Source organism: Hylaeus anthracinus, unplaced genomic scaffold, assembly GCF_026225885.1.
Source record: "Hylaeus anthracinus isolate JK02 unplaced genomic scaffold, UHH_iyHylAnth1.0_haploid 12975, whole genome shotgun sequence".
Lineage (NCBI taxonomy): Eukaryota > Metazoa > Arthropoda > Insecta > Hymenoptera > Colletidae > Hylaeus > Hylaeus anthracinus.
The window spans coordinates 22,009-39,264 of record NW_026534434.1 but is presented as its reverse complement, the minus strand read 5'-3'; the positions used below and the strand labels follow the sequence as shown (position 1 = coordinate 39,264).

Here is a 17,256-nt window from a genome sequence, read left to right as displayed (position 1 = left end):
AAACTTTTAGACAATAATACCCCCTTAATCCATTTTTTTTTTTTTTTAAATTACATATTTAACGTCGCGTCAACCTTTGGTTATTAGCAACAATTTCTTATGAGGTTTTTTTCCAATGTTAGATGTTGGTCCATATATGTGCATCTTTAAGTAGCTGGATTATTTTGTTTAAGTTTTCTTTTGTGCTCCACGCTTCCTTTAAACTAGGTGGGTAGTTCGTATTGTATGCGGAGTGGTTCCGTATTTTTACAAGTAAATATTATGTGTTCTATTGTTAGAATTTCGTTTACAAAGAATGACACGACATAAAATAAAAGTAGTATTTTTAATTTTAGACGCTAATTACATTGTTAAAATTACAGGATATTGATAGTATTTACTTATGCTCTGCATGTGGCAGTGTTTCGAAATACAGTGGGTATAGAAAATATTCGTACACCGATCAATTTCCAAAAAAACTATTTAAAACTGTAATTTATTAACTTATTTTTTTTATAAAAAATGACATTCTACATATTCTCCGAAATCTCTAGAATAGATAGATTACGAAAAAAATAGCTATTTATGTAAGTTGCGAAATTAACAAGAAAAAAACAATTAATCGATACAAATGTTGAAGCAATAAGAAGTATTCGTAAAACTGTCTAAAAGTACTTTCCTGGAAATTTGATGTTTTCTAATTCGCATGGAGCAATAAACTAATGTGTTTATGTTACAAATTCTACCGTAAATGGTTCGTCATAAGAATCGTACAAATACTTATTGCTTCTATACTTTCACCCACTTTTCGCATCTTTTTGTTAATTTTACAAGTTATATTAACTAGTAAATGTTGTTTGGACTATATCTACCTTAGAGACTTCTTAGAATATGTAACATATCATTGATTACAAAAAAAGAAGTTAAGAAACTACAATTTCACAGAAAAGTTTGTTGGGAAATTGATCGGTGTACGAATACATTCTACACCCACTGTATATGGGTCGGAGGTTAAAAGTAATCTATAAAATGTAACCGGTGTTTGTAACTATTCTAGAACATCTTCGTTAGTTTTTCTCTCTAAATCTTCCAAAAATCTTTATGTCTTTTTTCTTGGGCTTGTATTATTATAGCTTGTATTACGTCTGCCCCATGTATCATCTTACGTACGATGACTTCACTCCGTTTTCGTAATTTCTATCAGACCACTCCTCCGTAACATTTGCCCTTTCGAGCGGATGTGCACGCGGCTCTCTGATAAAGCTTTTACTGAGAAAAATAATTTTTGGAAAAAAAAATATAACCGACTTCGAAGAACACTTTCGAACTATTTTTTCATTAAAACTGCAGTAAAAAGTATGAAATAATTTCTAGTTACTTTATATGAAAGAAAATGCAGTGAAAAGTATGAAATAATATCTATTTAAACTCCATTATTTTCACCAGCTGTTGACGGATTTGGTTAAATTATTAAATACAGCATATTAAATACAATGCAACTTTTTCGGATGCAGTGCAAAATTAAAAATTTTAAAGAAGCTTCTAAAGCTTCTCAGTATACATCCATTCTTATTATGTTAAATGAAATTACACGCAATTAGGTGGTAAAACGCGGAAGGTTTTATATTCAAAATATATTTCATTTTTTGTATATCGCCAGCGCCATCTAAGATAGAACGCCCAAGTTTGTAGTGAAAATAGTTCATCTTAAAACCGCTAGAAGGCGCCACTGACTTATGATCATCGAAATTGTATAATTTTCGCATAATTTATTCAATAATGAAACTCCAATAACACTAAGAGTATAAAGTACTGAATTTGTGAACATTTCAAAAGAAACTACAATATTTATATTAATTTTTTGTTATACAATGAATTATAAAACTGATAGCGACATCTAGCATTTGAAAATTCAAACTATTTAACAACAAACTTGGGCTTTTTATTCTAGATGGCGCCACGATCTATTCCTATTTTTTTCATTAATTTTAGTCTATAAATTAAAAACCGTGAGTTTAAATTATAGCACGCTATACTTGACATGATTTAGAAACATTTATATACACAAAAAAAATGTAAATTATGCAAATAACTACAATATCGGTATCCTGAATGTCATAACGCTATCTAGCGTTTGAAAATTGGAACTATTTTACTACAAACTTGGGAGTTTTATTTTAGATGGCGCCACATCCTTTTGTTAACTATATATATAACCTGTGATATATCGAAGATAAACATTGAGATATAGTAATGAAAAAGTGTACATTAACTAATAAATTTACGTTTTCTTATTGAATTAAGAATTCACAATATGAGGGTTGTTTGTGCTGCAAAGAATTGTAAATATTCTTCAGACAATGAGGACTCAACACACGTCATGTTCATTAATTTTCCGAATGATGATACGTAAGTCTCATAAAAATATGAGGTACTCCGTTTAAAGATACTGTCTTATTTTCACACTAAATACTGACGCACTAATTGACAATCCGCAATTTATAAGACTTCTGTCAAACTATTATATAAGATGTCTGTACTACTTATTGGTATGAATATGCTTGCATAAATTATCAAGCATTACTTTATTATAGCTCTAGAATATGGGCCCACCATTGTGGCAGAACAGATCTTTTGATGAAATCTAACAAAGAGTTACATCTGAATTACTATATATGTTCTCATCACATAGAGGACCGTTATTATATAAGTAAAATGGATCCTATTATAATAGACCAACACGCTGTTCCTACTCTGTTTGAATCAGACATGCCAACAAAGAAAGGTTCTAAAGATATCTTTAATGGGGAAGAACAAAATGAAATAGCAGACAATGTTGTATTTTCATACTGTGATATGGATACTGAGATAGATCAGTACAGGGATATTAGTATTAAATTTCCAAACTTATGCAGAATCTGTGGAGAACCATCTTTAGATGGTATAGAAATATTTACAGCAAAAGGCATTGAATTGAAACTAAAAGACAAAATAAGTTTACATCTACCGATAACTGTGAACATAGAAGACTTAATGCCACAGAAATTATGCATGAACTGTTACGATAAATTGGAAATTGCACATTCACTTGTTATCACTTCTTTAAAGACAGATATGAGATTAAAGAGATTTCTAGACATTAACGAAGAAGTAAGTGCATTTTAGGTCATATTACAAATGTAACTAACAAATTTTGTGTATAACTTAACATACAATTCTTAGTGGAAACTATTTTTGTCTTGTTTTGTAGCTAAACTATGACAATAAATATAATTCAATAGCAAAGAAGTGTTGCTTGGAAATAGCCAAAGAAATGTGTACAAATGAAATAAATCCTAGTTCATCTATTGAATTATCTTCCACTAAAGTTGATGGAATAGTAATGGGTCAGGATATTACAACAAAATTGAGTTATTTTGAAGATATTAATACACAGAAAACTACCTTTGCAAAGAATGTAAGAAAAGAAGCACAGTCTGAATTAAATAGTCTTATTGAATCCTACCATGAAGAAAATGGAGGAAACAGTTCTATAAATAAAACTATGACAAGTAATCAAAACGGCAGCACATCAGATGACAATAAAATTACGTGTTTTCATTGCAAAGATTCATTTAAAACACAAGAGATTTTTGAAAATCACAAAATTTTATGTGACGACGAGGAAATACCACAAAAACAAAAAGAAATTACTGGTAATATAAACAGTAAAAAGTCTAACAATGTCGACAAAATGTTATTTCAACTAGTTCCGAAGACTTGCAACGTTTGCAATAAACATTTTGAAGATGAGAAACATTTTGTTAAACATAAATGTACACATTCTAAACATTCCCAAGAAAAACAATGCCAAAGTCCAGATAAGTTAGATATGACTAAAGAACATGACAATACCTCTAAAAACTCTCTTATCACGAATACCGGTGCCATGGTGGAAACTAATAAACAATGTGGCCACTGTGAGTCAATCTATTCTATCAAAAAGGACTTATTAAATCACATTACAGAATGCCATGGGGGTCAGCCACTATTTAAGTGTATCACGTGCGCTAAGAGCTACGAAAAATGGTCCAGTTTAGATGTGCACGAAGCCACTCATAGAATCGACAAACCTTATCTATGCGACTTATGCGGGAAGAGCTTTAAACACTCCAATAACTTGAGAGGTCACAAAAGAACTCACTTAGACGACGCGAAAAAGAAACGACATGTTTGCGATATTTGCGGAAATGCATTCAGATCTAGGTAGCGTTTTTGAACTTATACATAACGTGTCATAAACTGTTTTTAAAACGAATTGTCATTTTTATCTCATTCAATGTGTATTACATATACACTCCAGATTTCATTTGGGAGAACACATGAACCAACACAATGGAAACAAACCTTACTCTTGCGAGAAATGTGGAAAAGCTTTTTATAAGAGAATACAGCTAAGACAGCATAAACTATCCCATGGTGGAAACAAGCATAATTGTCCTGTATGTGGAGCAGCCTTTAATCGCAAAGGAAATATGAATACACATCTCAAACGACATGATAATGGAGATGGAATATACACGTGTAGTGTAGGTATTCAATGTGAAAATCAGTCTAGCCATAGCCAAGTCTCCGGAGGAAACTTTTGTTTCTTTTCATCAAATACAAAGAATTAAGAAGAATAATTCTGTTTACACCTTTTGGATCACTTAGATTGACCAAGGAAATAAATGATTTCAATTCATTGATTGCGGAAAGCAAACCAAGTAACTTCTATTGCCAAACAAAATTACGTTATATAATTCAATCACGCTAAAAATACAATAAAAATAAGACTAAGATGTCATTTTATTTGACAATAAAAGTTAGTCGGACTGCACTCTTAAACTAACGTATTGAAATCATTGTATTTCTGTGTTCTTAGGTTTGTGCACACAGGTGTAAATCGATGAGTGAATTGAAGCTACACAGGAAAAAACATACGGAGAAAGATATCATTGAAAGCATAAGGAGAAAGAGCACCGATAAAACAATATAGCGGTGCGAAGTTTGTAGCCGGATATTCTCAACGCGGGCAGTTTTGCTGAACCACGAGCGGATACATAGAGGAGACAAAATGAACGTCGAGTGCAACATTTGTGGGAAACAATTAGCTAGTAAAAATTCCTTGATATATCACAAAAAATCCGTACACTCTAAAGAAAGATCACACGTGTGCCAGTATTGTGGTGGCGCACTTGTGTCCAAAGAGGTGCGTCTTATACACGAGAGGATACATACTGGAGAACGTCCTTACGCTTGTAAAGTATGCAAAATGGGATACAAGTGTTCCAGTAACCTCAATCAACACATGAAGATTCATTCCGGCATTAAACCTCATAAATGTACGTACTGTAATAAAAGTTTCACGCGCAAGGGGGCGCTGAAGGTTCACGAGAGAATTCATACGGGGGAAAAGCCATTTTCCTGCGACACGTGTGGTAGAACGTTTTCACAAAAGAACGATATGTTAAAGCATACGAAAACCCATAATGCAAAAACAATCCGTTGTGAACAGTGCGACGAAGTCTTTACGAAAAAGAAAGATATCTTGAAACACGTCGCTTTGCACGGACAAGGCAATCCCATAGCTCAAGAATACGCGGAGGAAGTGCAACAACACATACAGCCCTACAGTGTAAATATTACATGCACAGAATTTGAATGATCTCTGTATAATAAAGTGATGTATAGTTAATTATTTATATTCCTAATGCATATTGTACACATGTTGTACATATGTTTTAATGCAATTAATGCTGCGTATGTTGCTCCTGAATCGCGCCTAAATTTGTTAAAAAATTCCCTTTTGTTTTACTAAACCTGACTAATTTCTTGCCAACTATGAAATGTTTTAACTATGATAAAAATGTAATTAATTCATGTACAATAAAGCAATTGATATCTTTTTATTATAAGTGAAGACTATTGTTACATTTCCCCAATACCTTAACTAACTCCTAAAACTGATAATGAATAATACACAGCCTACATTCGAGCTGTGCCTTTACGATAATTGTAAACACAATAAACGCTTTGCGAACTTCTGGAACTGCGTAATTGTGTATTACATCTATAAATATAAATGTAATAATGGAAAATAAACAATATATTCATAAAAATATGTTATATTTGTATTTGATTTTTACATTAAAATTATTTGTGAATATGAGAAATTCTTAGAAGATAACACGCTAAAATAGATATGTATAGGAAAATGATTATTACATAGAAGTATCTAACATACAAGAAAGAAGTGACAAATATCGGAGAAGAATAAATTATTTATAGCATTACGTATCATTCTGAGCTTGCGTTTGTTCAGTGTATCATATTTGTAATTTTATAAAATAAAAATAATAACAGGAAAGATTAAAGTTTACATTTACTATTGCTGTTTGTTTAACATAAATTTTTGAAGTCGTAATAAATTGATATATCAAGTATTAGTTTTGTAGTAGGCGACAGACACTCTCAGCGTTGACAGAGTCTTCCAATCTTTTCCTATACGACTGAAACCTTCGCCATCGATTATGGTTGACGACTTGTCGAAATGCTTTGTTCTTTTACGGACCACTAATACCAACTACGGCTCCTTGGTGTTGCCCTGCTAAACTAAATCTAATCTCACTTTACACATTGCACTTTACACTTTCGCAGCCATTAGCTCTCGCTATTATTCGCGACGAAGGATTGTTCGTCGCGAATAATACCGATTACCAGGTCTCACCACGTGGAGGTTGCTGCGACTGAAGACCCGGAGATAGAAGGAATCAAACTTCCTTCGATCTCCCTCTACATACAGTATACATACATAGATGCATACTCTACGTAGAGTCGACGAGCTTAATACTAAGTACGAAACCGTGGAAATTAAAGAAAACGAACTCCCTTTGATTTCCAAAGTTTAAATCTGACTCTGCCAAATAATTATTTGAACTAAATGGAAGCTAAATGGAAATCGCGCACGCCGCGACCATGAAACTGGACTTACTGAGTCAGTCCCGTTTCCTCTTGTTGGATCTGACTCAAGAGGAAGACGACCGACGCCTCCGAACCAGTCCTCCACACCCTGCACCCCGTTGGGAGCCACTATAGGACCCGACTTGCACCCGTCTCACTGCGCTTTGGACTTACTGCACTGCGCCGGGAGCCTTGGACTTCACTAAACGTGGTGCAGAAAGTAGAGGACCGATCCGGAGGTGCCGATTGTCTCCCTCTCGACTCAGATCCATCAGGAGGACGGCAACCGACCTTTCTGTCCAGTCACACAGTTGGTCACTTCACTTATGACATGAAGTAATAGTGACCGAAGTGGAGAACGAAGTTGCGAGTCCAATATGGACCTACGAACAAAGCAAAAGAAGTTGATTAATAATTACTTGGTAGAGGACAGACACTCGTACATGCATGCCTTAAAACTAACTTAGAGACATGCCTTAAAGCTAACCAAACCAAACTAAGCAATACCCATAAGCAATACCAAGCACACGATAACTAAGGGAAATTACACTACGCAAAAATAGGAAAGACGCGAGACACGGACGCGCGATCGCGAGATCCGTATCGACCGAAGGATCGTCGAAAAATGAGCTCCCACCCCTCGTATACCTGCATCGGTCGCGGCTTGCGGCTCGCGACTCGCTATAGAAGAGTGGGACAAGGACAAACAATAACTGCGTGGTTGTTGATTCGATGGCTCGTTGGATCCATCGAGAAAATATTTCGCGAAACATTAATATTACAGCAAAATCATATTCTCGGTCATTGTTTAAAGAAATATTGTTAATAATTAATATAACTATTGTCATAAATTAATATTTAGTTGGTCCAATCAATAAATATTAAAATATGTACAAATTTCTCACGATTACTGTGTACAATGAATACTTATTCTGAACCGCGATTTAATTAGGTCGGAGATATTAAGTTTTAATTATTCCAAACAATAGTTATAGATAGAATAGATTGACTCGAGTATTCATTTGACCGTTGAGAAAGAACACCTACGTCACATATTAGATATTACTAATACTAAATAAAAATCATATTCTCGATCATTGCTTAAACAAATATTCTGTTGAATAATATTAACGATAAGTATTATCATCGAACTCTCTATATCCTATTATTATCTTTATTTTATAAATGACAGGTGTGTTACACTGAACAAACGCAAGCTCAGAATGATACGTAATACAATAAATAATTTATTCTTCTCTGACATTAGTCACTTCTATCTTGCATATTAGATACTTCTGTTTAATAATCATTTTATCATCATATTCCTATACATATCTGTTGTATCGTGTTATCTTCTAAGAATTTCTCATATTCCGAAATAATTTTAATGTAAACATCAAATACAAATATAACATATTTTTATAAATATATTGCTTATTTTCAATTATTAAATTTATATTTATAAATGTAATTTATTGTAACATTTATTGTGTTTACAATTATTGTAAAGGTACACCTTAATACAACACTTTTATCATTTATTCTCTTTAAATAAGACTTACACTTCATTATACGTATGCTTTTTTCCTATCTTATTACTTTCATATTAGATATACCTACATTTTTCATCGTCGCAAAAGACAATGTTTTCAATGTATTGTAATCAATCGAAGTTAGTTTACACGTACATAATGTTTTTTACCAATTTCTATATATGGATGCCTACTTAAAAGAAAAATATATGATCGTGGGCATTGTGTAAACTTACTGTGATACTGAATCATGGCGAACAAAGGCCAATAGAGACCAATATACGTATGATCGAAGAGCACGACTCGTGCTGGACGAGAACCGCAGTAGAGACGACAGCAGCGCTGCAGTGGACAGGGTGTTGTAATCTTACCTCGCTTCGTGTGTAAGGAATACAAATAAGTTAAACATATAGAATTCTTGTTTTACTGTTTATTAAAAGGAAAGAAAGAATAGTGCATTTTATAGAGGAAAATTTAGCCGAACAGAATAATACAGACCACACATATTGCAGACCACCATTTTACAATGCAGAACAAAAGAGGAAGAGCAAAAAACAAAAGCACATCGCACACACCAAACTCATGCATCCATCTGCGCATAAGCGCGATTTTTACCACATTAAAAAAACAAACACACTAAATATAATTACATCTCGACACAGGGCGATAGGGAAGCAGCCATATTGCCATACAAATCATGAAAATACCACAGCAACCAGGCTTCGCCGTCAGTTTGAAGCGAAGAAGCGGTATTTTCTCACGATTCTTTTTCTAAAATATTCTTTGTATCGCTCGGCATGCCGCTATTAGGCCCGGTGTTGCTGTTTCGGCCTTAAAACTTTATAAACAGTCAAAGTGCGTTTTATAGACGACGTCCTTTTACGTACACTTTTGCCAAAATATCTCTCTTGGGGGGGCTAAAGGGCTTTCAGTGAAGTTAATTGTCAGCAATTTGAATGTTAGATATTCCAAATGCGAGAAAGGAAACTTCATACAGGGATTCTTTCATGAATTCTCCACATTTTTCGACTTACCAGACTCACGTGCATGGAGCTTGTGCATTAGTTCTGTCCAACGTTGAGAGAAATCCAATATGGCGCCCGATGCTTCATCTAGCATCACAGAATGGAAATCGTGCTTTAAACTGGATGTAACGAAATTTGAATGATTGATTTATTGAAAAAGGGTACTTATGAGTGTTTAGATTCATCGAAATTTGAAATAAGATACGCTCCCTGTCGCCAAAAAGAGTACTAGAAATGTACCAAAAAATGTTGCAGCCATTGCGATCAATTAATTCTAAACAAACGATGCACGCCATCTTTAACAAGAGGAAAAGAAAAATTAAAAAAGATAATTGAGAAAATAATCGTTGTATTTCAGTGTAGCTTTCTATATAAGCTGATACAGTTCATTTAATAACTAACAAACTTTGTAATTGACAAACAAATCGAGTCAGTTTATACAAAGGTTCGTGATTGACTGTACTTTGTTTAATACTCCTCTTGCATAACAAAATGGTAATGGTAATGATTCAAGAAATATATATTGATTCAAACTTAAGATTTTATGTAAGAATCTTCTAATTTAAAACTTGTATCGAAATGAGAGGAACTCTATCAGCCTTCCTAGTCATCAGTAATGCAATTTAAATAAAATTTCACACCTACATTAATTACTTAAAACGATGATTAATCGACGAGAAGGAGGGGAATGTAAAATATCATAACACCATTATTATATATAGAATAATACTCTTTATTGTTTTTGATAGTTTTTGTTGTTGTTGTCCATATCGTGCGTTATTCTTTTACTTTTCATCAGGTTAATCGTTTTTCTGCGATGCATTTGTTTAATCCCATTTTGTTGTCTGTTGCTGCTGTTTTTCTGCTTGTTGGTATTTTGGTAAAACGGTATGCAATACAACGTCACAACTTCGAAACAAAATGAAACGGACGAAAAAAATGATAATTCTAAACGTGTCCAATCACTCGAGAACCGTGTATTCTTGTTGTACCATACGCTTCGTGGACCACTTAGGACTAGAGTAATTGCGATTCGTGGCATCTTTTCCTTCGCGTTTGTTTGTGTTTCTTTTCTTTTTTCCCTATTTTCATCTATGCATTCGTAAATAAAATTTTGCTGGAACGCTCGAGCAAAGTAACAATCCAGTATTTCTTTTTTACTGTATCGTACTTGCGACGAGGATATTTTTTTCGTTTTTCATTCATTATTTTCTCTTTCGTTTTACTTTTACACGCGGCCTTATGACACGAATACGGATTACAATCGAGTGATCGGCACACGTCCGAAGATACAACCGTGCATCTTAAAATTTTCCTAGCTCTATTAAAATGGCCGCACACACGGCTCGTATTGCGAACGTACTCTCTCAGGATTCGTCGATTTCAGGCGAAGTGAAGCTAATAGGAGTCATAGACGGTGGGCCAGCTGAGCCCCGCATTTGTAGAGGCCCCGAATTTTTACAAAAAGGCAGTTAAGAAATTGTTACGATCTTGTGATCAGTTTATGGTTTGGCAATGTTAATAGTTTTGGTGCAAAAAGCGATTTCATAGTGTCTCGAATAACGTTTGACTTGGTAGAACTCAAGAAGATTTCTAGAAGACGATGCTAAATGGAGTGAAGTTTGGCTGCTACATTTTTTCACAGTCGAAGTTAAAGAAAATGAGGATGAATCTTGTAAATAGTTCATTTGAATTACGTGTCCAAACTAATTATTTACTAATGTACGATGTAGTAATTGGAGACTCTTCAAGCCAAAGCCTTACAAGTTCAACTAGCAGATTGGAAATAAAAATAATACAATCGCTCTTTGGACCAAAAACATCACTTAATATACCTACACTTATTTCTTTAACATACTAGAGGCCTTGGAAAGGCAAATAACTTGGGCCCCATTAGATTTCTGAGAGGCCCTGCAATGGCGTAACAACTTATTATACATGGCAGCGGACCGGTGGCGGCTCTCAAAATGGCGGGTGGGCGCGCAGGAGTGATGTAGAAGAGAATTCCGGTGGAAAAGTAAAATAGGATTTGTATTTTTGGAGAAGTGAAAGTGGGTGAAGGTACAGACTAAAACAAGAATAATATAGACAGACAAGGAGGAAAATGAAATTCTCCTTGGGGAGGTTAGGTCACCACCAGGGAGAAACATAGGGAAATAATGCAGACAATAGGGGAAAAAAGGTTTCTCCTAGGAACGAAAGTTCCCAAATTGAGAAACATGAAAGCAGAAGATATGGAAGTAGAGGTCGACGCCAATATCCTCCGGAAACGGAAGATGTTGGAGTCAAAACAGAATCCAGAAAATATATTTTCTAAGCAGAAATAAGGTTATGGTGTTTAAGAACGTTTCATACATAGAGGCCAGAGAAATAGTGAGAGCAGAATTGGGTATCGAAGAAAGGAGAGGTTTCGGCTATAGAAGTAATGAAGAGTTGGACATCAATATAGACGAGAAGGAATTCCCCTCTATAGGAGGGAAGAGAAATAAACAAAAAGAAAAAATAGAGAGATGGGAGAACAGACCAGTAACGATAAAAAATTCATTCTGGCGAAACAGAGAGGAAGAGATTAAAATAAGAATGAGTATGAAAAACAGATTCGAATTCCTTAAATCAGAGGAGGAGACAGAAGGAACTCTGTATTCTTTTTCATACCATCCTCTGGGAACATTATTGTATGACTCTCCTTCGTACGAAGACAGATCAGACGAAAGATATAAAGAAGACAAAGATAGAGAAGAAAAGGCAAAGGTGCCAGACGAAGATATACAGCTTCTCTTGCATGGCAGCGCCACATCACGGATTTTTTGAGAACCTCCTACACTCTAATCTGTCTTTTGAACAATCGTGCCAATGGCGGTCGTATAAATTATTTCGCAAATAAGTTGTTACGCCTATGGCCTTCGTAATTTCGAACAGTCTACGACACACATGGATAAAAATTTGTACAACGTCGCTTGGAACAGAGATGGGCAAAATTTTATTCGAATATTAGATAACGAATAAGACCCAGCGTATAGCAATTTATTCGTCACGCTTATTCGATCGAACATTAAAATTATTTAATTGCCCATTGTGAAGTACTTGGTTCTATAACTTAAACCCTAATTTTTATTAAATAAATAACGGATAAACGATCGTTTGCCCGTTATTTGTTATTCGAAATTTTTATCTAGATAAGAATTTTGCCCATCTCTAGCCTCGAACGTTTCTTATTTCCCGTACAATCGACGATCCTTTATGGAACGTGCATTCGCTTCACGCGCCCGGCGCGATTTCGATGCAACCTCGTTTCCTCGCGTCATCTTTTTTTTCCTTTTAATTAATTAACTCTGTCTTTCTGTAACCGTCTTCTCCGCGCTACTATTTACAATGTACAGTGTCGTGTGTTTTTTCCACCTGTCCTAGGTTCGCGGTTACGATGGGACTCGCTCGTCTCGATGACCGTTCCGATCCATTGGATTGGACGAAGAGTCTTCTTCTTTTCATCGACAGATGAGTCTACGTGAATCACGCGTTTCTTTTTAACCCTCTATTGCATGAATATTCTCTATCCACCACAAAAAAAAAAAAAAATTGCTCGAATTAATATTCGCTTTAAACAATAAATAAGATACTTCCATAAGAAAATACGTGCAAATCCTATGCAATCTCTTTAATAAAATTTAAAAAAGAAAAACTCTTTTTAATTAATTTCCACATGATGCAATAAAGGATTAATTTTACGCACGTATACATAACCTATAATTTAATGCGTTCTTTTATTTAAAAAAAAGTACGAATATTTCTTTCGATTTAATTTTAATCTCTTTTAGAAGAATGAAAAGACTTTCCCGTCCAATCCAATATGTAACACATTCGCTCGTCCTCGTTGTTTTCTGGGACAATATCATCGAACCCGCCGAACGAAAGAAGACCATTCTTGCGTCCAGCGGGTGTTTAGTACAAACGTAATAATAATAATAATAATATTGTGGTGTCGAAAGTCAAGCGACGAAGTTGACAACACGTCAAGAGGTATCGGCGCCATGACGCGCCATCGAGGATGTGTTTAGGTTACAAGATACAGCATAGACTGTTTAGTTTTTAAGGGATTGATGAATGAATGCGTGGGTGTGCAGAGAATAAGCTTGGCTGCGTTTTTCTTTAACGCATTCAGTTAGACGTTAGACAAGTGTCCAAAAGATCATATATGCAAAGCGTCTGTTAAAGAGGTCCGCTAAGATATTTGTGAGACACGAGAAATATGATAGATCGTGGGCTAGCTTCAAGGAAGCCCTTAAGGAAGAATTTTCGCAGACGGTAAACAGTGGCATTGTGCATAAGAGATTAATAGAACGTAAAAAAGTCCTAAGTTGTGTTCGCGAGAAGTGCTCGATTATCTTAAACGATGGCGCAGTCAGATAGGATGTTTCTGACCACGGTACACACACCACAATATTAATAATAGTAATAATAATAATAATAATCATAATAATAATAATAATAATAATAACCGTATAAAAAAAAGAATCGAGGACGCTTATGCGTTCGCGAGGCGGCCCACTCGGGCAGTCGTTGCACATTAGTTTAATCCGGGTTAATTGCTAACTAATTCTCGTTTAGATATTGTGTAATAGGAACTTAATCGTACGTCTTCGCGCCAGCCCAATTCGATTAACTCTTCATAGGACAATAGAATTGAAACGTTTTCATTATTCTCTCTTTTAAGAATAAAATAGTAAATAATAATATACTCGATGATGATACGTTTGCGCCTTCTATTTCGTGCTTCTACATATTCCAATCCATGTGCAAACGTACATCAGAGAATAGTATACAAACTTCTGTCCCGTAAGGAGTTAAGAACACAACCCTGGCGAGACGGTGTCGCCAACATCGATCACAAACACAGGCCGGATTACCACATACAAAGATCATTGACGACATACAATTGGCGCCAATTTTCTACTACCAGTGACACTATTGATTTCAATCGCAAGTATTTTTAGATAAAATTAATTACCTTTATAGATAGAATAAATTCCCATCATAAAAAATTAGAAATAAAAAAGATGAAGCATTAAAGAAAATTATCGAGGTTCTGGGTGACTTTGAATTATATGTAAATTATTTGAAAAATATTAAAACTGTGGAAACGCAAACTGGTGCCGTTAAATACAACCGTTATTAATCTTTGCATACGATAAACCTTCGCTTGAAGCAACTGACCGCTCCAGCATAGAAGGGCGGGAAACTTCAAAATAGGCTGCGAGTCCGCAAACGCGTCCCATTGATTGTAATTATCTACATTCAACGCGTACGTAATCACGTTCTGGAAGAGCTGCATGGATGACAATAGAGTGGTCAGTTGTTGCAAATATCGTTTGATCGAGATACACCTCCGCCGGTTGCGCATGCATTGAACTGAATTTGAGTGGGGGAAAGGCCCGGTGGTCCGCCTGCGAAACGCTGACGCCATCTATCCGAATGGCAGCGAGATTATGCGAGTCCCCGTCGCCGCTTTTTATCACTTATCACGGTAAATATATATAATAATCTTATATATATACTTCTTGTGTTTATATATATATATATATAATATATAATAATATCTTATATGTATATTTTCTTCACATTATACCTATTATATCATCTTTTATTTTCCGCTTAAACGTACTTCTGCGCGTGCGCTATTTATACTATTTACAACGTTCCCGGTAATTTTTTTTTTTTTTTTTTCGTTTAAATCGTAGTCCCCGAAGTGTTCGTCGCACACTCATTTTCTTTAAACATTAATACGCGCGCCGGTGTAATGTCGAAGCGCGCGTGCGTTATGTTCGATCGTCGTTCCCTCGCACGGTTACACACCAGAGATGGACAGAAATTTAATCTACGTGATAAATTTCGAATAAAATGTATCATCGTATCATATATTCTATGGTGAACGAATGAAAGCTTATTCGAATAACTTCCTTCGAATAAACATCGTGAATAAATCACTGCACAGAGATTTCTTTGTCTCTGTGTTATTATACATTAATAATCTTGTTATAATTAAAGATCTGCCCATCTCTGTTACAAACGTTTTCACGCCATGAACCCCGACGAACTCGCCCCGCGCCTCTTTTCGCCCCGTCCGCCCTCAGTCGGCCGAATTTGCAGGTACTCCACCGGTACCGTATTTACGGGCGCGTTTTCAACGCGTCAAAGGTACACTCGTGTAAAAAGTACGAAATAATTTTCCCCCCGTCCCCTCGAGTGTCTGTTCTTTCAACGAAAGGCGAGAACACACCACCACGCCCTGTTCCGACGCCGTGCTTGGTATTCCGCTTGACAGCCAGCTCGATTCGAACGAAATACCGATCGTGTGGCATGAGTATTTTGTTTTCACTTGTATGCAATGTAAAGAAGACGCTCGCATCTCTCTTGTTGCTATGCACGGAACACCAAGCTCATCCGATGAGGTGGCGCTGCAGTCGCGAGACACTACATAGCGCACGCGAGTCGCACCAACGCGATGGACGAAATTTTTTAACAATCTAGCGTACGTTAAAGGACTCGCGTGCGCCAAGTGTCTTGGACGTTCATGCCAGAGCTCGTCTTCATACCATGCAAGAAAACAACGGTGTTTGTTACTGAAACGCTCCGGACATTCGCATCAAGCGCGCATATATAATTTCACACAACGTTTTCGTTCGTGCACGTGTCCCTGTGTGCGTGTACGTGTTTCTGTATGGTGTTTGTAATGTTTTATGTTATCACTTGGCCGTAGATAAGGTACTACATTGAAACGACTCGAAGAGGTGCTGTGAGAGAGTTTTCTCTGTATCGCATACTCCTCGACTAGACATTTGACCATAAATTTGTCGTTATAACAAAATCTATTAATTATTCTTCGATACACCCTCAATAACCGCCTGATGTTTCTTTGCAATGATACATTGGAATGCAAAAGTAATTCTAAAAGACGCTAATTTGTCTGCACATGCGCTGTACGACTGTCACAAAAGTACTCAGATGGCGTATCAGATAACAAAGAAGCTCCCTCGGCATATTATGGACCTTGGGAGTCGTTTCAACTCGATCTATTCTTAAATTCCCCGTAATGTTAAACATAATATTGCTCGTTGTTTTACATTAAATACGAGAGGAACGAATCGATGAGAGGGGCGGTGGATGTAACACAAAATATCAAAAAACGACGCACAATCAAATTGACAGAGCAACAACGAAAGGTTATCATACTTGAGCGAAATTGGAGAATTTCGAACTCATGGATACAATAAACGAAGGAACGAAAATTGTTAATCGGCCAAAATTCACGGTTCACGTTTGATCAATGAACTTAGCACGTACCGTGTGACTGTTACGTATATGTTTGTACCTATATACATACAAGTATCTAGCATGTTCCATGTACAATGTCTGTATGCAAGTGTAGCGTGTCGTTCTTGTATGTACGTGTGTGTACATGCTGGCTTCAACGCATTGCGCGCCGGTCCCGCAGTTACTAAAGGGACTTTTTAGCCTATCGCTTAACCGCCGGGATTCCCCTGTATATAGGGACCCTTTCATACCACACAGAACACGTTTTAAATTGAATGGGTAGTCGTTATCGATGTTTTCTTGTGTATTCATCCTTTTTACCAAACAAAACACAATTTAAACAATTAACAATAACTCTGTTAGAATATTGTTTACATGGATTGCAGTAGTAAACATTGAAGTAAACATTTTTGTTTCATGATTCAAAGTAT

The 17,256-nt window shown here is 35.7% G+C and overlaps 1 pseudogene; it reads left to right on the top strand.

Moving 5' to 3' along the window:
• The first annotated feature begins 2,189 nt into the window (after positions 1-2,189).
• Positions 2,190-6,750, top strand: LOC128892649 (zinc finger protein 665-like; annotated as a pseudogene).
• The last annotated feature ends 10,506 nt before the right edge of the window (positions 6,751-17,256 follow it).